The sequence below is a fragment of the Pleurodeles waltl genome, chromosome 1_1 (genome assembly GCF_031143425.1).
Source record: "Pleurodeles waltl isolate 20211129_DDA chromosome 1_1, aPleWal1.hap1.20221129, whole genome shotgun sequence".
Classification (NCBI taxonomy): Eukaryota; Metazoa; Chordata; class Amphibia; order Caudata; family Salamandridae; genus Pleurodeles; species Pleurodeles waltl.
Genome location: NC_090436.1, coordinates 822,909,673 through 822,932,422, shown reverse-complemented (window position 1 = coordinate 822,932,422; position 22,750 = coordinate 822,909,673). Strand labels below are relative to the sequence as shown.

Genomic DNA, 22,750 nt, shown 5'->3' with positions numbered 1-22,750 from the left:
GTGAGGGTCCCTGTTTGGACAGAGTGCAAACTGACTGCCAACCAGAGAACCCATTTTTAACATGGAGCATTGCGAGATCCCGCTTGGAGGATGGATCACGCAGCTGAGGTAATGCATCGATTCTGCAGAGCTGCATTGTGAGGTCCTGTTTCATAATCGAGGATCCTGTTGACAAGGGCTTGTAATACAAAGTCTGGTGTTGAAGATGCGCTTCTCAGTCAAGGCGATGTGTTGGATCCAAAGAGCTGCAAGGCTGTGATGTGAAAACCTGTATCACTGTCAAGGCTGCTGTTGATGAGAGATTTGCAATATGAGGGCCTGCGTCGATAAAGCTTCCCAAAGTGACTGTTTCCTATGCAGGCTACGAAGTCGATGCAAAGTCCTTGGTCTGGGAGAACCATCGCAGCAGAGGCAAAGCACTGGCTATGAAGGTGATGTGCTGATTCTGCAGGAGATGAGTCACAAGTGGAGGAGATGCTTTGGTTCTGCTGGACCCAAAGTTGGGCTGGAAGAGCATTTTCAGGCCCACTCTCAATGGTCGAGGACTGGGTTGGCCCCACTTGGCAGGGTAGGACTCACAGATGGCAGAGTCCAGGTGGTGGGTTCAAGGTTGTTAGGATCTTCTGCCCCTGAAGCTCTACTCAGGGGGCCAGCCAACTAGCCCTTGGAATCACTTTGGGGTCCGGGGTTCAACAGATGCAGGTCTAGTCCTTCTCAGCTAGATAAGATGGCAGCAGGCAGCAGGATAGCACAGCAGGGCAGAAGTCCTTCAGAACAGCAGTCCAGCCGGGTGGCAGTCCTTTCAACAGCACAGCAGTGTTTCTTCCTGGCAGAGTATCCACAAGTTCAGAAGTGTACTGAAGAGTTGGTGTCTGAGGGCCAATATTTATACCCAGCTCTGCCTTTGAAGTGGGAGAAGCTTATAGAGGTTTTCCTTTAAAGTCCACATCCTTCCTGCCTTCCCTGCCTTAACTTCAGACTAACTACAGGGGGTATGCAGTCCATTGTGTGGATGCAATACACAGCCTAGTTAAGCGTAAATAGGGCTGTGCCCAGCTCAACCCTCTCATCCTGCCAGTTATGGCCCATCCAGGCACACCAAGGTTCTCTATTGTGTGTGGATGGCTACGAGGAATACACAAAGCCCAAATTTTGGATACACCCAGTCATGTGAGCCAGAAACTGGGTACAGCACTCAATAGCTAAGGCAGAAAAGTGCCAACTTTCACAGAGTAGCATTTTCAAAATTGTAATTTAAAAACCAAGTTTTTCATACAGGATCATTTTTCATGACAATTCCAATATCCAAAGATACCAAACATGATTTAGTTACCTGTTGCCACTTGGAAATTACAGATTATTAAACATAATAAGGTAACTCTAATGCTATCCTGTGGGAGAGGTAGGCCTTGCAGTAGTGAAAAATGTATTTACAAGCTTTTCACTATCAGGACATGTAAAACTTAAAAGTACAAGTCCAACTTTTTAAATACACTGCACCCCACCCTCTGCGTTGTCCATGGCCTGCCCCAGGTATGACCTATATGAATTCAAAGGGAAGGTTTACTACAGGGAGGCCTGCAACATGTTTAAAGGGGTACTTAATTGGATGGCACAATACATGCTGCAAGCCCATATGTAACATTTAATTTACAGACCCTTGGTATATGTAGTACTGCCTTTCTAGGGACTTATATGTAAATTAATTATGCCAACTGGGGATAAGCCATTGTTACCATCTTTTAAGGAGTGAGCACATGCACTTTAGCACTGGTTAATCAGTATAGCAGTGTTAAGGTGCATGGAGGCCTAATGACAGCAAAAACAAAATCAGCAAAAATTGAGGAGGAAGGCAAAACGTTTGGGGGAAGACAATCCTAGGGCTGACAGGTTTAACATCGCCTTCACTCACTGACTTAGGAAATGTGTGTACACTACGTTTTTACTTGCCTACAACTGGAAAGATCCTCAACAATTATAACAAGTTACTCCCACTCACCACTAACCGGTGCAGGAGAGGTAATTCCTTTACTTAGTCAATTGATCTCTATGTTAGCCTTTCCTGTGGCAATCTCGTCTGGTATCCACTGTGCCCTCTAGTTGCCCTCCTGCTGCTCGTGTTCTTTTCAAACCACTCTCAGTGTGCCCCTCACAGCTGAAACCCCTTTCTGTCCTCTCTTCCCTAAAATTATTCTGTCCTCTGCTTCTACTTTTTATTGTATTATCATTTATTGACTTGACTGATGTTAGCACATTTGCTTGCAATACTGTACGTTAGCTCTCAAAGGTGGTAAATACCAGTGGAGCAGTTTGCGGTCTAGTAAAACAGTGTATAAATGTAATAATATATTAAGTGTCATTCAAGTCAGGGATTAGGTGTGAGAGGCCTTAATGCTACTTCAAACGGTTTTAGGTACGTGGGTTCCTAACAGGTCTTTTTGGGAATCTTCTTATTCCATAAAGCAGACCTCGAAGGCGTCCTTGAAAAAAGGGAGGCAATTGCTTTTATTTCTAGTGGAAGTAACTTTCAGTGCAAGGAAACTTTGAAACTGAAGGTGCACAAAGTCGATGAAGTGCATGGTTTGTGGTCACCATAAGCTGTAGTGTTGGAGGTAAGTATGAGTGTTTTTGAATATATTAATGGAGAGGTAAAGCATAAAAGGTCAAGGACTGATTTGTATAGCAGAATGAAAGATATGGTCCTGCTTTTGTTGTGAAGCAGCCAGTCTGATTGTGACAGTAGGAAATAATAGTGGTTTGCAGTCGAAAAAAGGATGCATGTGATGAAATTGAACACTATGTCAATGAATGACAAAATACCTTGGGAAGTTAGGTTTACAATATGACAATTACGGTAAATAGGTTTTCTCGGAGCCGGGGTGTTGATTACGGTGTTGCACTAATTGATATTGAGGTATGGCCGGATCCACTAGACATGGCATTGGGGATGTCTAAAGAGGACAGACTCAGGCAGCTGTTGAAATAGATTCAGTGGTCTCTGTACAATGGCAAGGGGGCAAGGGTGATTAACAGAGGCACAGTTGAGGTAGATAAACAGACTATTTCAATTTTGTAAAAGTAGAGCATTAGGGAGCAGAGGTGTACATCCAGTGACAGATAACTCTGAGCAATCTGCAATTTTAGCCTGAAAGTGATTGGTTGAATAAAGGAGGGGCAGGTAAGAATATCTGTGTGTCATCTATGAAAATCAAAATAGAAGCTATGATGTTAAGGGGATTTCTAGCTGAAAAGAGGAGGCAGTCAAGGACAGAGAAATAGTGAAGAGTTGAAAGATCAACAGAAAATGGAAAAGCGAGAGTCAATTAACTCTGAGGTAAATTAAATTAGAGCTGTGCCAGTGATTTCCACAGTGGATACAGTGATAGTAGTGCAGGCAGTGGTGTGTGGTGATATTTGAAGGTGATGGCGCGTAAAAGCTGGGAATGAGTGTTATGTTGCAAGCGAATGAAGTGAGCGAGCTTGACCGACATTTGTTGTCCTGAGACAATTTAAAAAAAAAACAGTGACAAATAGTGTATTGTAAAGCCAAGTGGAGAAAGCAAGATGTTTCATAAAGCAACTGTGAATGTGTACTCTTGAAATATTTTTAAACACACTAAAAACTGCCTCATTATTTTACTGCATTAAGTATGTTCAACGGTCACTGTAGTGTGCAAATTGTACAGTGTGACAATTAAGGTTTGTAATAATCTTTCCTGCACACATGGCTGTCTCTGCACTGCAATGTAAGAAATGTCATTATTAGTTGGACAGGATGCAAGTCTTGTGCAAGTAATAGGTCCACAATCGATTATTTGCTGGGAACCAAGTACCCGATTGTAGCACCTAACTCTCTCAGAGTAGAGAAGCAGAGAAGTCCAAGGCCTACTTTGGGGAGGTAGTGTGGGCAAGTAATCTCCATTCACTGGCACTACACTTCTCACTGCACCAAAATCTCACTGGCACTCACTCCATAAAGACCAGCAAGCAGTCTCTCTTACCTCCCACATGTGTGATTGTGACGAATGTAAATGCCCACCTACTCTAAATGGAACATGAATAGTTTTTGCTCAGTTGCCAATTCCCCTCTTCAATCCAAAAAGTACCTAAGGCACAAAAAATACATTAATATGTACGTGTTTGGTGTTTGTTTCTTCCTGCATGGGGGTTTCAGTAGTTTAATGCCAACATATGACACTGTTCGGGATGATAACACCAGAAATTAGGATTACAGCAAAATGTTGTGGAGGTGGTTTCTTTAGTTCTGTGGTTCCTTGGTACTTACTGATGGTAGAGATTGATGTAAGCAGGTAAGGCCAGGCCTCTCAAGACCACCTGCATGCTTCTATGTTACAGACAGGAACTAACTTATATAGCACAAACTTGACAAACAAATACTGGAGCACTGCGCTTTACAAAAACACCAGTTATGTTACACAAGGTCACATTTGTTTTTTAGGCATAGGGAGATTAAGTAATTTACCCAGAATCACAGGAGGTTGAGCAAACACTATACGCAAACCTGGTTCCCCATTTCCAAAGTTGCCAGCTCTGGCCTTCCTCTGCCAGTACTGACTATTGTTCATGAAGATTCACAGAACTTCCATATGCATCGATAAAGCTTTTCCTGCTACAACTCCGCAAGAACCCTGCGCTCTCTGACAGCCACAAGCAACCTTTTCACATATGAATGAATATGTTACCCCATGTTAAAAGGTCCCACTCTCTACCTAAGGAAGCAGATACTAGAGGTGGAGGAGCCACTTAAAGCTCAAGCCTGGCTTGAGCCTGAAGCCTGGCTCTGGCTCAGCTCAAGGCCCCGTTGAAATCTCCAGAATACAATGAGCCAAGCTTTCATGTGGATCCTGCCTGCCACCCTCCCTCTACTCAAGATGTGGTGTTTTGGCCAAAGGTGCTCACTTTGCAATTTTGAAACAAGGATCAGGTCTTGGTGTCAGCTCAACATCCTGTGATACTGGTCAAGTCATTTACTCTCCCCAGCCTCTGCTGTGGTCCCCTGGCTCTTAACATTGTGCAGGTAGAAGAGACATCAAGTGCATATGTCTGGCTGATCACGAGAAGACACATGTCCAACCTGGCACTTCTCGACCAGGCATTCTGCTGTCAGTCAAGTAGGCCCCACCTAGCTGACCTCATATGCAGAAACGCACCCGACCTCTGTGACTCAGCTGCAGACTTAAACACTCCACAGCTGGGGAAAAAATTTCACTGCCCTAATACCCAGAAGAGGAGATGTCCCTGAGTGTGGCTCGTCAACCACAGAGAAATCAAGGAGACAGAGAATGGAGGATAGGTGACTGTGGTGGGTTGCAGTGGGAAAGATATTGATCTGGATGAAACTGATCTCCGTTTAGTAGTTGCACTAGCATTCTAGCTAGCGAGAGTTGAATATTGAAGTTAATGGGTGGATAGGTAAAGAGTAAGTGGGTTGGAAGGTAGTCAGTCAAAAAATGTTGAAAATAGGGGAGGCAGAGCATTTATATGTAGTTGGAGAGGGCATGGAGACAAGTGTGTGTTTCCTGCATAAAAGGACGAATCCAGCTCTTTTACAGCAATCAGGGCAAGTGCCAATGAGATGTGAATGAGAAGCTGGGTTAGATGAGAGTGTTACGGGAGAGGGCAAGGGTGTGAAGAAGTGTGGGGCAAATAAGTCAAAGGGGGTTTTGCAGGGAGTGCTTTTGGTGGGAGGAAAAGAGTTTTGTTCGAAAAGTCCTGAGGAAAGCAAAGAGGATGGGTAACTGCACGGTTGACCGGTGGAAATGGTGGAAAATGAAAGGATGAGTGTGATTTTTGGGTGAGAATGAGGAAGGGTGGAACCTATGTTCCCTATAAAGTGTGCGCTCACATGCAGTCTCCTTTGTTCTGCCGCGTATAGGGACTATACCATCTAATAAAAACCATACTCAGCCGAGAGTGTGGTATACCTGCTGTGCTGTTGAGTCTGTATTGTAAAAAGCTAAATTCACTTCTAAGCTGATGTGTACACATAGCCCCTTGCATCAAATCATTCTTTTTGTACCTCTAGCAAAGTAGATCCAATGGTATTGCTGTAATCCTGCTCTCTCTGTGAGACTACTGGCTATCAAGTCTTTCCATTGTTATTTGATTGCCTCATTCTAGGCTGCCACCTTCAGCCTCTTACTCAGGGAGAGAATGTCAAGATAGAGCCAGAAATTCCGACTTTGGAACATAGAAGTCATGCTCGAGTTGGTGTTGGCTCAGCGTCCGGTGATTCTGGAGAAATGACGTAATCTCTCGTGCCTCAATAAATAAATCAAACATTGTGTGATGTAGTTGGTGCTCGTGGAAGCACTCTAGTGCTTTTGGTCCAAGTGGGTGAAAACTGCAAAAAATAAAGATAAGCAGACCTCTGAACATGTATGCCAGCCTGCTTCAGTAGGGCCCCTCATTATTGACCACACAGCGGTTACTGATCATAATCATTGTGTGTGCCGTGCTTTTCTGTTTTATTTTATTTTATTTTTGCATTTTTTCTGGAAACAAATCTATGTGTTCTCTGTGGACAATACTACATTTTATCGGCAAATATTTTTGCATTTCGGTGCAGATTTACCTTGCTCCTTGCAAAGGAGGTCACAGGGCCGGGTACGCCATTAATCTGCTCCTTATTTAGGCAGACCCTTAGTATTAAAACCCTACCTTAGGGCCCGAGACCAGCATATTATTCTTTATCTCAATCATTGCCACAGACCGGATTCAAAACCAACAATAATTTCCTCACTACTTAGACTACATGTCCCAGGAGTCTACAAAAGGAGTCAAAATGCAATTGAAACAACAAACAAGATGTGATCTCCAACACCATTCAGTGTCCTTTCCATGGTACTTCCCAGTCCGTCCCTCACATCAAACCCTCTCAATGTTTGCTGATGTCAGAGTTAAGTATTTTTTAGGGTTACAATGTGGTTGCTCATTTTACTATTTAAGTGGCTGAGTGGTGACTGTACGGTAATGAATCTGCTTGGATCATCATGTGGAGAAATATTTCTGGGCTCTTCTATTTGATATGGAAAATGCATTGTAGGCTGTGCAATCCTTGTATCCATCACAAGTGATCTCAACTTCCTATGCAGAACCTCGATCCACCCACCAGGCTTACAGCTGCGTCAAACATGTCTAAACTTATTCCACAAATGTGTTGGCATTCAATGTGCCTATTGCTGAATTTCCATCCTTCAGCAATGTTCTTTAAAAAATCTGTTAGACTTGCCTGGGGCCACAACACTTTTGGGGAGCATATGCTTATTTTTTTGTTTACTATTATATATGAAAAAATGCAAATGCTGCCTAAGGGTAGTAATTCAAGAGCGTGGGTGCTTGTAAAACACTAACCATGGAATGTGTTAATTTAAGGGCTGCTCCCAAGTTAGCACATAACTTTCTTTTAGAAAACTTGTGTTATATACTGAATTGTAGAGCAATGATGTTTTGAGAATACCTTTCAGTAGTGTTCTTTCTTCTTTCCTGAGAAGGTGTACAGTGCTGTCATTCAGGATTTGTATTCCTAATTTTCTAAAGTGATACATTGGATTACAAGCTCTAGAAAAACTTTGACTGGTGGAGTTATCCACACTTGGAACTTTGGAATATCAGAGCTGTGGCATTTTATTACCACTTTGTTTGGGATGCATTTGGTGCATTGTAGAGGGAAGCAGTGGGGCTACAATTTCAGCATTCGTCTTTCAAAAGGTTTTTCTGCCATGTGCCTCTACTCATGCTACCTGTGACACTATCAGCCATTTCAAGCTCTTTATAGAATGCCATATTATATTCTGTGTTTTGCAATTTTGCTTGTTTTCGTTGAACAATGTTTTTATCATCACAAACGTGCTAAACAATTGCAACATGCAAAATTCTGCTGGATAAGAAGTGAGGATTAACAGAATGTGTCACTCATGACATGATGTACTACTTGATCTCTATAATGTAAGGAAAACAGATAGGCCAGGAACCTAATCACTGGGAAAACCAGAAAACAGATCAGTATTAGTAGGGCCAAGAGGATGAAGAGAAGGACCAGAAAGAGGATGACCAGAAGAAGGAGGAGGAACTCGAATAACATGTCCACCAGAGGACCAGGGCAATGAGGAGCAAGGCTATGATGACAAGAATCAGTAGGTCCAGGTTTAGGGCATCCAGGGGAACCCAGAGCAGAAGACTCAAGAAAGTGGGAAGGACCGGAACCAGGAGACGGCAGACCATGAAGAGAACTCAGAGGCCCAAGGAACGGAAACCAGAACAGAATGAGGAGAACCAGGACTATAATGATCAAGAAGATCTCATCCAGTATGACAAGGCCTCCTAGGAGGACTAAGGCCTGGTGAGATATAGAAAATATCAGAGTAAGAGCCTTCACCCAACCCTAGGGATGGCATGCTTCATCACTGGGCTAGGTCCTCATTGATCCGGCACTGCAATGCCTAATGGGCTCCTGAAAAGTGGATCTTTGCTCAAGATTTGTTTTTATTTGATCTATGGTACTTTGAGTCCCCACTGGACACCCTGTAATGACTATAAATGTAAATTGGTCAAATAGACCAATATTAAAATTAACTAGGATCCCTCCAAAACTCTTTATTTATAACGTCCCTTCCAAAGGTTTAAAATGTAAGAGGTGGGAATATAAAGGGAAATAATGTACCCTCTAAATTCCTCTAAGATGTCGACATGTTCCTTGCCTTGTGTGTCTAAAAAGATCAATGGCAGATGTTCAGGACCAAAGTACCTAATCTAAAGTTAGATGGGGCCCTATTCTGTATCCATATTGGGACGCCAATGATTATATCACCAATATTAGTGAGAAAACTGGAATGATTTTCTACCTATACAATGTGGCTGATCCCCTAGGATCTGGCCCTCCGGATCCGGGAGCTGACCTCCAGGACCTTGCAGACTGGGTAGGTGATGGAGGTCGGTATCACAAAATGGGACAAATAACCACAGGAGGGAGAAGTTCTAATGAGCGCCAATGGGCCCGATTGGAGTCGGGATTGGGCCGCATCCTAGGGAATCAATCACATTGGATAGGTATAAAATCATACTAGTTTGCTATCACTACCTTTTCGCTGTTTCCCAGGGTTTGCAAATGGGAAACATGTTCTGTGTTAATGAATATGGATTTAAAAAAGAAACTAGCGTTTACTAATCTTGAGATGTCTGCCTTCAGTGCACTGTATTTTCCTCTCAGAACAACTGCTCCAAAATGCCTGTTTTCTTAGACGAGGCCAGGCCTTGAAATTCTTTCCCCGCCCAGGGGCGAAACATGAACTCATCATGGTCAGTGAATGCGACCGCACTTCAGACCCTAACCACATCCACAGCGCGACCAGGGGCCTGCTCCGCCATGCTGGAACCGCCTGCTCATGCAAAGCCGCTGTGTCTAATGCTCCAGATAACTTATCAAAGGGCAACGCTGCTCTGCTGCCCCCTCCACGTTCCGCTTCGGGTCTTTACTTCTGATTCAGATCCCAGCTCCTAGTGACAGCTGCCCAGCCACTGGCCACACACACATACGCAACGGCACCAGAGGGACCCAGCAGCTGATTTATCTCTAGAAGGCTGACATTCGTGGAGCGCCGGACCACAGCTGAGAATGCGGCAGAGCCCGCCACTACAAAGGCCTTCTGGGCTCCCGGGCTAAAAACAGGCGCGCGTGCCACAGGGAAACCATTTGCAAAGGTGATACCATGATGACGCCCACAGCCATAACTTCTCTCCTTCGTTTCCTCTAGTGACACTGCTAAAGACGAGAGGGGGAACAAGGGTTTCCCGGTTTATCTTGAAATTTGTGCATGAAAACTAACAGCATCTCAAGTATAGCTATTTTTTTTTTCAATCAATGGGCTTATTGGAAATGCACATGGGTCTTGAAAACATGCTGTCAGTGCTGTTAAGAACAGTTTAGCTTATTTCCTAAGATTTACAATCTGAAAAATATTTTGTTACACACCAGCAACCAGTAAAACTATGTAATGAAAACAACATATGGCTGCAATTAACTGGGTTCATTGTAGGGTAGCATAAGGTCGTGCGAGTCTCTTTCTATTACTTTGTTCTCTCATCTTACACGTGACAGGGCAGCTTGCGCAGTAAATCCTTCGAGGATAGCTGCCATGAATATCTCCACGAATTCTAATGTGGATTTTACCGCTCATGCTACTCCGAAAACACTGGAGGTAATGGGCTGAGGGAGAGAAATCTAGCTTATTACAGTAATACTAACGAATGGAGTGAGAGTTTACAGCACCTCCAGTTGACCAGATAGTTTGCACGTTACTTGCCCAAATATGAACAGAAAGAGATAGGGTTTTCAGGTTTCAAACATGTTAGTTGTAATACTGTTGACATCATAGATAGTGACATCACATGACCTTTAATCTGACAATGACATCACAGGATGTGACCAAGGTCAGATCACAAGTAATGACAATATGGTCATTGATACAAAGGGCATCACATCATGGAGCTAAATTAAACGGATTGAGATCTCTACTTGCACATCTTCAAAACGTGGCAGCTTTCTAGCTATTTACTGCTCAGTCTTTGCTGACAGACCATATGTGGTCTCCAGCCTTACCACTGGTTTTAACAGTACTATCGCTATCTCAATCTGGGGCCATCAAGTCCACTCATTTCCAACTTACTTATTACTCTCAGGCTGCACATGGTCTCAAGATTCACCCTTCCCCACTCAAGCATAGTGTTTGCAGGCAATGGCATTATTAAACTGGAGAGCACTCTGTTTGTCGCTAAAGATGCAGGCACAATGGTCTTTCAAATATTTCCACAGTATGTATTTATTTATTAGTTCATCTCTTAAAAGCAGCCAAGAAGTCAAGAAGTTTGTTCTGAAGGAACTTCTTTAGGGTCAATAGTATATCACAATTTTGTTGATTACGTTTTTTGATCCACAAAGTAATAAAATAAGGCTCCACCTAGCGAGGAATGGTAGCCTCCCGGAAAGTAAATCCCAATATTCAGGATTAGGACCTTAAACGTCATGTCTAACAATGGATGTTGAAATCAGGGCCAAGCCACAGAGGTCACGTCAACCACGCAGGTCTGCAGCACAGTGATGGGAGCTTAGTTACTTGTGTACGTGAACACTTAGCCAATGAGACACCTTAGATGAGGGCCTCATCATTATCGAACAGAAGGGATTTTTGGTGGCCATGACTGATTCTTTGCTGGGCCAGAGTAGGGAGGTTGTTAGTATTTTTAAACACTGTGCATCACTGAGTTATTGGAAGGATGAAAGTGTAAAATTGGTAGGTTTGGACGATGAGCTTCACATTTCACAGGAAAATACAAGGGTAATTGTGAAAAATTTACTAACTAAAGGAAGTAAACAAGTAAACCAAAAAAGATTAGAAGCCTGTTTGCCATAACAGTTAATTAGACGGCCAAAAATGCATAAGCCAGCAGTTGTGTCTAGTAGAAAAAATTTGTTAAAATCCAAATGGGGTTACAACTAGTTGTTGTAGGAGGCTGGCCTGGCTTGTAGTGGGTACCAGAGGTATTTACACCTTGTGCCAGGTCCAGTTATACCTTATTAGTGTAGAAGAGGTGTTTCTAGCAGCTTAGGCTGATAGAAGGTAGCTGTGGCAAAGCAGCTTAGGCTGAACTAGGAGATATGTAAAGCTCCTACTATACCACTGGTGTCATATGCACAATATCATAAGAAAACACAATACACAGATATACTAAAAATAAAGGTACTTTATTTTTATGACAATATGCCAAAAGTATCTCAGTGAGTACCCTCAGTATGAGGATGAGAAATATACACAAGATATATGTACACAATACCAAAATTATGCAGTAAGAGCAAAAGGAAGTAATGCAAGCAATGTAAAGTTACAGTAGATTGCAATAGGAGCACATAGGTATAGGGGCAACACAAAACATATACTCCAAAAGTGGAAAGCGAACCACAAATGGACCCCAAACCTATGTGAGCTTGTAGAGGGTAGCTGGGACTGTAAGAAAACAGTGAGGGTTAGAAAAATAGCCTACCCCAAGACCCTGTAAGGTAGGTGTAAAGTGCACCTACAACCCCCAGAGAGCACAGAAGTCGTGATAGGGGGATTCTGCAAGGAGAACAAACACCAGCAATGCAACAACAGTGGATTTCCGGACCTGAGTACCTGTAAGACAAGGGGACCAAGTCCAAGAGTTGCAACAGTGTTGAGAGTGGGCAGGAGCCCAGAAATGCCAGCTGAGGGTGCAAGGAAGCTGCCACCGGTTGGAAGAAGCTTGGTGTTCTGCAAGAACGAAGAGGACTAGGAACTTCCCCTTTTGAGGATGGATGTCCCACGTCGTGAAGAAGCTTGCAGAGGTGTTCCCATGCAGAAAGTCTGCAAACAAGCCTTGCTAGGGTCACGGTTTGGGTTTTTGGATGCTACTGTGGCCCAGGAGGGACCAGGATGTCGCCACTTGGATGAGGAGACAGAGGGGGTGCCCAGCAAGTCAGGGAGCCCTCACAGAAGCAGGCAGCACCCACAGAAGTACCTGAACAGGCACTTGGAAGAAGAGTGAACTGGAGTCCACGCGAAGTCACAAAAGGGAGTCCCACGACGCCAGAGAACAACTCAGAAGGTTGTGCACTGCAAGTTAGAGTGTCGGGGACCCAGGCTTGGCTGTGCACAAAGGAAATCCTGGAAGAGTGCACAGGAGCAGGAGCAGCTGCAAATCACGTGGTACCCAGCAATGCAGTCTAGCGTGGGGAGGCAAGGACTTACCTCCACCAAACTTGGACTGAAGAGTCACTGGACTGTGGGAGTCACTTGGACAGAGTTGCTGAGTTCCAGGGACCACGTTCGTCATGCTGAGAGGGGACCCAGATGACCGGTGATGCAGTCTTTTGTTGCCTGCGGTTGCAGGGGGAAGATTCCGTCGACCCACGGGAGATTTCTTCAGAGCTCCTGGTGCAAGAAGGAGGCAGGCTACCCCCAGAGCATGCACCACCTGGAAACAGTCGAGAAAGCCGGCAGGATGAAGCAATACAAGGTTGCTAGTAGTCGTCTGGCTACTTTGTTGCGGTTTTGCAGGCGTCCTGAGCAGTCAGCAGTCGATCCTTTGGCAGAAGGTGAAGAGGGAGATGCAGAGGAACTCTGATGAGCTCTTGCATTCGTTATCTGAAGAATTCCCCAAAGCAGAGACCCTAAATAGCCAGAAAAGGAGGTTTGGCTACCTAGGAAGGAGGATTGGCTACTAAGAGAGGTAAGAGCCTATCAGAAGGAGTCTCTGACGTCACCTGCTGGCACTGGCCACTCAGAGCGAGTCCAGTGTGCCAGCAACACCTCTGAATCCAAGATGGCAGAGGTCTGGGGCACACTAGAGGAGCTCTGGGCACCTCCCCTGGGAGGTGCAGGTCAGGGGAGTGGTCACTCCCCTTTCCTTTGTCCAGTTTCGCACCATAGCAGGGCTGGGGATCCCTGAACCGGTGTAGGCTGGCTTATGCAGAGATGGGCACCATCTGTGCCCATCAAAGCATTTCCAGAGGCTGGGGGAGGCTACTCCTCCCCAGCCTTCACACCTATTTCCAAAGGGAGAGGGTGTTACACCCTCTCTCAGAGGAAATCCTTTGTTCTGCCTTCCTGGGCCAGGGCTGCCAGGACCCCAGGAGGGCAGAAACCTGTCTGAGGGGTTGGCAGCAGCAGCAACTGTAGTAGAAATCCCGGAAAGGCAGTTTGGCAGTACCCAGGTTCTGTGCTAACGACCCGGGGGATCATGGAATTTTCTCCCCAATGCCAGGATGGCATTGGGGTGACAATTCCATGATCTTAGACATGTTACATGGCCATGTTCGGAGTTACCATTGTGACGCTATACATAGGTAGTGACCTATGTGTAGTGCACGCGTGTAATGGTGTCCCCTCACTCACAAAGTCCAGGGAATTTGCCCTGAACGATGTGGGGGCACCTTGGCTAGTGCCAGGGTGCCCACACACTAAGTAACTTTGCACCCAACCTTCACCAGGTGAAGGTTAGACATATAGGTGACTTATAAGTTACTTAAGTGCAGTGGTAAATGGCTGTGAAATAACGTGGACGATATTTCACTCAGGCTGCACTGGCAGGCCTGTGTAAGAATTGTCAGATCTCCCTATGGGTGGCAAAAGAAATGCTGCAGCCCATAGGGATCTCCTGGAACCCCAATACCCTGGGTACCTTAGTACCATATACTAGGGAATTATATGGGTGTACCAGTATGCCAATGTGAATTGGTGAAATTGGTCACTAGCCTGTTAGTGACAATTTGGAAAGCAGAGAGAGCATAACCACTGAGGTTCTGGTTAGCAGAGCCTCAGTGAGACAGTTAGGCATCACACAGGGAACACATACATATAGGTCACAAACCTATGAGCACTGGGGTCCTGGCTAGCAGGGTCCCAGTGACACATAACAAACATACTGAAAACATAGGGTTTTCACTATGAGCACTGGGCCCTTGCTAGCAGGATCCAAGTGAGACAGTGAAAACACCCTGACATACACTCACAAACAGGCCAAAAGTGGGGGTAACAAGGCTAGAAAGAGGCTACTTTCTCAAAGTTGTTAACTGTTATCAGCTATGCATCTTATGGTGATGGTGATGCTGCATAAAGTATTGTATTGTATTCTATTGGTCTGTACTTAGCTCTTTCCATACTCCTTACAAGTCCTGAAACAATTTCTTGATTTTTGAGTAAGCAGCTACTTCATGCACTTTGCACCCCTACCAAGGTCATGTAAGCACTGTAAAGTTTATCTGATTCCTGGCTGCCCAGTGGGTGTATAGTTAGTTCACTAATCCCAATTTGGTGGCTGCGGACAAAGGGCAAGCTAAAACAATATTGGAGGGCTGCCATGAATGTCAACAAAGGATCAGGTGTAGCTACTGTTGGCTCAGGCCATCTTCTTTCACTCAGATGTCACATCACTTAGTCACAAAGTGTATGTCTGCAGGATTAAAGTGGTATATGTAACTCTCGAGACCTGGAGCAATGAAACCATCCTGAGGTTAAATGGCAAGCATGAGATCCTGGTTTTAGATCCATATCGTCTCTGGAAACAATATTCAGATGTTAATTTAGGACTAGCTTTTTGTGGGCTCACCGGTCCCATCAAAAGAATGGTTGGGCTCTTAAATGCTCCAAAAGCATAAATTCTTGGGATGTTGGCTGTGGTATAACATCCTTTTGAGTGTTAACTCTTGTATTTTGTCCTCCATTTTTCATGTAAAGGAAATTATGGTAATGTAGGTTTTTGTCAGCAAGATCAACAATGTAAGCATTTTCAGATTTCAAAACACAGCTGCTAGCCTTCTTTCTGTTAAATCTATTCAAGTAGCCACTGTCACCCGAATTCTGTATTGGTGGCTTGTACAGGCCGGAGAAGTGGGTAAGCCAAGCAAGGCTTGAGTCTGGATCAGGCATATTGTCCGGCTCGGCCATTGCACCGTTGTGGACTGGTGGCAAAGCTAGAGATGAGCCAAACACTCCAGGGCACTACCTTTTCCCTTCCAATTGCAGTAAGAGAAAATCTGCTGAAAATCTTGACAGCTAAAGGCGAATGTTCATCATTCTTGCACTACTCCAATGCCACAAGTCTGATTTTATATGATTGTATGTTCTCGATGTCAGTGAGTGCTAACTGGGGTGGAACTGAGCTGATGCCTGTTGTATTGATGTCCTGTGTTTCATTATGCAGTGATGATACTTGAGAATAAAAAGACATAGAAAATCCTAGGATGCTCCTTATGCAGTGAATCATGGACATTCCTGTGTGATTTTGACTCCATGCAGGAATAATGGATGGTAGAAAACACAGAAACGTGGTATCATAATAATTGTCCTCAGTTAATCCTGAAGGGCGGCCTTTTATTTTGTATTAGGCCAACATTTACACCATTAAAAAGCACAGCTCCTGCATGTAGCCACGTGGTCATTATAATGATCATAAAATCTGATTATTTTTATTTGAAGGCATGCTTTGGTATGGGCGTTCCCAAGATAGCTTTTAGTTTAGCTATAAGAAAACAATGACATCATAATTGTTCTGCCTAAGAAAACAGAATGGCAGTCATAGAGTGGGACTAGCATGAAAGGAGGGAGACAAGACTTTCGGCAGGTGAAAGGATGTTCCACAATGTGAAAATCACACAAGGAAGTGAATGTATGTGAGCATAAATAGCAGCCAGGAGATTTAGCACAGAGTAGCAGACCAGTTAGGTGCATGTATTTTCTCTATGTATATCTGCATTGGCATTTATATATCATGAACCTAACTGGACTGCAATAAAGCACTGTATGCCAGTTGGGACTTGTGGAAGAAGCAGTGCATGTAACATGCCTTTCTCTAGAGATTGGTGCAAGCTGCCACTGGGATTGTATGTCGAGCTGCCGTATGTTGAGATATCGTCTGCTATAAATATCATGCCGTTAAAATCTCATTAAAAAATATGGTCCTACTGGGAGTAGATTGTCTATTGACAACTCCAATTGAGGGATATTTTTGTAAATAATAATTAGGGCACAATATTTATGTCAGGCACGATTCTGACAATGATATTCGAGTCCCACACATTCGGTAGGAAGGAGGGATGGGTAAATGTGTTAGGACGATTTCTAAGATCCTTAAATAAAGTTGTACTGTGGAAAACAGACACTAAAAGTATATTTTTAGAACAGATGTAAAGGGAGTCATCATGGAGCATGGGATAGTATGCTAAGCATTTATGCATGAGGGAATCAGTGATTCCAAGTATTTACAATCTGGTATCACTTTAAACATTGTATCATTATATCTGTATTTAACGAATACTAGATTGTTTTCCAAGAATTGTCCATTTTGGTCCAAGCACATATCTTAATGCAGACAAGCCTGCTCCGATTAATTTGTTTTGTGTAGGTTACAAGAGTTCATGTCCCCAGTGACCGGCAGCGGTCAGCCAAGGGTGGGAATATGCCCCTGTTGGCACACAAATGTCTAAGTTCCTTTCTTTTCTGTCCTAGAATCAACAGGCTTGAAACTGTCCCACATGTAGAATATTTCCTGCCCATTATTCTGCATCTGCACTAGTGCTGAGGTCTAAGCTCTAACACAGATAGTCGGTCGGATGCTAAACGCCAGTCTATATGAAAAGGACGTTTTTCCCATATCAAAGAGTCATATAATTCTTCAGTATTAAGGCCCTAAAGAGCTCCGTTGTTTTCAAAGTGCTGTATAGTGCATCACAGATTTTTATTAAGACCCATGAACTGCACTTGTTGAATAGTCATTTGTACTAAGGAGTCTTTTGACTGCAATTCAGTGTACTATGCAGCTACTCATGGGATTGTCTTCTCATTTGCATTAGGTAGTTTTGACAACACATGTTACATGTAAATATTGCATTCAATTAATTTCAGCTTCCTGTTTCTCTCAAATTTGTCATGCAGTTGGCTTGAGTTAGAAATGGGGTCACTCGTTGGCACTGATTTGCACCCTGTCCAAGTAAGGACCCTCACTCTAGTCAGGGTAAGGGAGTTACACAGCTAAGATAACCCCTACTTGCCCTCTCGGTAGCTTGGAAAGAGCAGTCAGTCTTACCTCAGAGGCAATGTGTAAAGTATTTGTATATACACACACACACACACACACACATACACTCAGTAACACAGTGAAAACACTACAAAAGGACTTCACACCAGTTTAGAAAAATAGCCAATATTTATATAAATAGAACAAGACCAAACAACAAAAATCAAACATACACAAGTAAAGATAGCACTTTTTAAAGATTTCAATGAGTCTTAATCAATAGGACTCAATGGTTGTATCTCTTTAGCACAAAGTACCTGGGATGTGTCAAAAACGAAGACGGTGCGGGCCACAGGGGAGGTGAGGCGCTGAAAAGGAAAGCGATGCGTTGGTTCCTTAATGCACAGGGGAGGTGATACGTCAATTCTCTCCTCGCAGAAGAGGTGATGAGTTTGTTCCCTACTGGTAGGGGAGGTGATGCTTTGATTCCTTCCTCGCAGGAAAGGCGATGCATTGATTTCCAGACACTCAGCCTTGATTCCTTACTGCAGTAAACAGCCGGAAAGCAATTGATGCCTAGGGATGATACGTATAAAATTCAGACGCACTGTGTTGATGGAGCCATGGGCAAACAGGTGCTGCATCAGTTCTCAGCTGCAAGACAGGCACTGCATCGATTCTCGATCTGCAGGACAGGCGCTGCATCGATTTTTCATCTGCAGCACAGAGATGAGTAGATTTCTCCTTCAGGTCACCAGTTTACACTTCCAAGGGCCCAGAGACTGTATTTCGCACCGCTTGGCAAGTCAGGACTCTCAGCAGAGGAGCCCAGGCACTGCCAGATGATGTCTTTGATGTCCTTGAGACTTCTTGATAGGAGGCAAGCTCAGTTAAAGCCCTGAGAGAATCTTGGAAAGCGGGATGTAGAAAACAAAATCCAGTCCTTTCACTCCCAGGACACAAGCAGCAAGCAGCAGGCCAGCACAACAAAGCAACAGGCAGAGTGGCAGTCCTTCCTCCAGCATCCAGCGCTTCTTCCTGGCAGAATGCTCTCAGTCCAGAAGTGTTCTAACTTTGTGGGGTCAGCGTTCCAGTAGGCAAACTTCAAAGAATGGCCTTTGTAGTGCACAAGACCCTGCCGTTACTGCCCTGTCCCCAGACATACTCCACAGGGTTGGAGATTGCTTTGTGTAAGGACAGGCACAGCCCAATTCAGGTGCAAGTGTCAGCTCCTCCCACCAGGAAGACCAATCAGGATATGTAGAGCACACCTCAGCAGCTCCCTTTGTGTAACTGTCTAGAGTGAATTCACAAACAGCCCAACAGTCATCCTGACGCAGACGTGTATTCCACAGCCAGGCAGAGGCAGAGAATGGTTAAGCAAGAAAATGCTCACTCTCTAAAGGCGGCATTTTCAAACTTATAATTTAAAAACCCACTTCACCAAAAGATGTATTTTTAAATTGTGAGTTCATAGACCACAAACTTTATATTTCTATCTGCTCCAAGTGGGAAATTACACTTAATGGATATTTCAAGGTATTCCCCGTGTTACCCTATGGGAGAGATAGTCCTTGCAATAGTGAAAACCCAATTTAGCAATATTTCACTATCAGGAAATGTAAAACACACCAGTGCATGTCCTACCTTTAAATGCACTGTGCCCTGTCCATGGGGCTGCCCTGGGTCTACCTTAGGGGTGATGTGCATGTAGTAAAAGGGATGGCTTGGGCATGGAAAGTGGGTGCACTTGCCAGGTGAACTAGCAGTTCAAAACTGCACACCCAGACACCGCAGTGGCAGGTCTGAGACATATTTACCATGCTACACATGCAGTGGCACAATCAGTGCTGCAGGTCCACTAGTAGTATTTTATTTACAGGTTCTGGGCGCACATGGGGCACTATATTAGGGATTTACTAGTTAATAAACTATACCAATCATGGATAACCCAATCATCAATACCATTTAGACAGAGCACTGGTCAGCAGAGGTAAAGTGCCCAGAGTCCTAAATCCAGCAAAAACGAAATTCAGCAGGATCAAAACAGGAGATCAGAGTCCAAAAAGACAGGGGAAACCATGCCAAGAGCTGACTGGTCTACCAATTTGAGGGTCCAAATAGCAGGGTCAAGCAGTAGAGCATTTGGTGTATAGGTAATGATGCTAGACAGAAGGGTAAAAGGGCACAGTACACAGAAGATTAAAGAGGAGTTGATTGAATGAGGTGAAAACTGACTTGGGGGTGACAACAGAAAGGACGGCCTGGGATATAGTAGAGCAACAGGTCACTCCAGTAAGAGGAGAGAGGTCTGGCAATGTAATTATATAACTAAACAACAAAAAAGAACTTGGACTGAGAGAGGATGTGGAGTTTAAAAGAGAAAGTGGGAAGATCAGGATGGAAAGTGCCAGGATTCCATTATGGATAATACGTAATTAAATGCCACAAAGGAAACCAGCAAGATAAAGAGAATGGCAGAGAGCAGACTCAGAGATAGCTTGCAGGGAATGGATTGCTGTTGTTGAAGTTTTCTATAAAGCAAATAAATGAATGCTAATGGAAGGTGAAGAAAACTCGTACACTCTTTCACCCACTCCCCAGAAATGTGCATTCTTCAGCACTTTCTACTTGCACACGTGCATGCGATTACAACAGCTGCTTTGTTAATGTATAACAGAATATTACTAATGCTACTAGACCATCGGAGGAAGCAACAGATAACTGAGGTAAAAGTAAAGAATACAATAGTAGTACAGTCCCATGGTCTTCAATTCCTAGCAGACATGTTAAGAAAGATCAAGAAATGAGGCCCCTGCCTATTGTTTGGACACAGGACCACCCACAGAGAAAAATAGTGAACAAATATGAGACAAATTGTGGTTTCTTTAGGTAGAACAGTACAACATTTGAGGGCACCAGGTAAAAATGTGTATTCACCTGCAAATGTGCCTTAATCTCTATGTATTTACTATGAAAATACAAATGACCTTGTATGCCTTAATATTAATTGGTACATTTTATCAAATAATTGTGATTTTTTTAATGTCTGTTTGTAGACCACAGAAGCCTTAGACTTACTGAATATTTACATGCATTTTAAATTAATTGCTGCTTTGTTTTTCCTTGTAGTGCACTGCACATTTCTGCTGAACCATTCTAGCAAAGCATAGGGCCCTATTTAGATCTTAGCGGATGACTTACTCTGTCACAATGGTGACGAATCTCCCATCTGTCAAAATATAGATCCATGACGAATAGTTCTTGATGGATAGACTTGGGCCCATAGTCTTGTTCTTCAGCTGGCACAATAATGCAAGGGTTTTCAGAAAATAGTAGAGGCAGCTCTTTTTAGTTTTATCAGTTTGCCAAAGACTCATCACATTCTTCCCACAAGAAGATCCTGGCATTTGCTCATTAGTGCCTGTCATCAAGTTTCGTTTCTATTACATGTTCTCACTTCTGTTTACTTGCTTGGAGAAAAAGAATGTAACACTAAAATGCATGGATTTTAGCATTACATGTTCCAACTGTTTGAGAGTGAAGCTATGGTCTGTTGAAAGGGTACTTCCCTTTATTTTGAGCGTTTGCTGGCAATATTTGCATCAGATCCAAATTAGACTTCTACCCACTGCTCTGGGTGATGTGTTTTCTTGTGCACAGGAAAATGCCAACAGGTTGCAATAAGCTAATGAGGGTGGCTAAGCAAGGACCCCTACAAGGTTGATAGAGGTATTAGTAATCGAGAAGTGAATTAAAGTAGTCTGGGGACGGAGAAGTGAGTTGAAATTGGAAAGACAATGATGAATGTTTGACAATTTAAGAAGTTAGAAAAGGTAACATGGTGAGAAGCTGACAGTGGGATGAGAGACGGTGGATACGTTTTATAACGGGAGAGAAGCTGGTTGAATAGTGTAAGACGTTTGTGTGGATAAGTAGAGATGAAAGTGATGAGATTTTGGTCTAGGTTAAAGGGGATGGAGAGGGATGGATGCTTCAGAGTAGAACAAGATCACAATGCGCTGATTAGACTTTCCATCTGTTTACAATATTGAAAACAATTTTGGGAGTAGTTTAAAAGTAGGAGTAATATATGGCTAAGTTGGTTTGTGAATGGATAGAGTCATGAACAGAAAAGGCTGCTTAGTAAAATAGAGCGATAGCACTGATGGGGTTAAAGAGGGTTACCATTAAATGGGAATGAAATCAAGATTTGAATATTGACTGACTATTGGCTGAATGAAGATTATTATGAATGACAGAAGAGGAGGTTGAGTAGGGGACGAAGGAAAAGGATTAGAAAAGAAGAAAAGGAGATGAAGGACTACAGCAAAAGCACCAAATTAGACAGGAGAGTCAGTGTAACTGGAGGAGATTATGCCAAGGTAAGAGCAAGAGACACGAGGGATGGGTAGTTATATGAATTTGCTTGCATGAGTTTAGAAGAAGAAGAAAAAGAGAGGTGGCATGATTAGAATAGAGATCATGGTTAAGGTTGGCAACACAACATAAGGAAGTGCTACTGATGCATGACAAAGATTCTAGTCAGAAGTACTAGACATTTTCTTGTCCCCTCCAGACCATGTTGATATGTTTACAACCTGTGGGGAGCAAATAAATTAGGCAGGTGTCCAATGACCCTTCTCTCAACCTATCCCAGAAGAAGGGCAGATATTTGGATGGACATTCAGTCTTGCCAGAAACTAAGCAGGTCAAAATCCGCAGCTCATCTCAGGTTATCATAGGAACAGGACTTTATTATGTGCTAACCTAGTAAAGAATACATGTAGCAAAACAGCTGCAAGAATCACTGACATAGGGACACTATCAAACATATGGAAAATACACAAAATATAAAATAATAACCATTGTATAGGTTTGTATATATGCCCTACATAATCTGCCATTTTGAGAATTGAAGTTACATACCTGATCAAAAGCTGAGTATGGCTTAGGCTTGCACAGACCAGCAATTGTGCTGGGAAGTACCTGGAGAATAAGCCAGATGCCCATGGAGATGTGGCTCACTAGAAAAATCAGGTGTTGTCATCCTCATATATGTGAGAACAGCAGCATTAGCATTTGTTGTAGTACTCAATTATAGGGCTTAGTGATTTCTTGTATTTGTCTCATACACCTTATGACAAGGAAAGCAGCACTGTAACATTAGTTCTCAACAAACCATAGATATGTAGCGTATGCA

The 22,750-nt window shown here is 43.5% G+C and overlaps 1 protein-coding gene across 1 annotated transcript in view; it reads right to left on the bottom strand.

The window, feature by feature from the left end:
• The window catches only part of PGM5 (phosphoglucomutase 5), a 712,996-nt gene that overhangs the window by 154,426 nt on the left and 535,820 nt on the right, over positions 1–22,750 (bottom strand). The gene's annotated exons all lie outside the window — the stretch shown is intronic.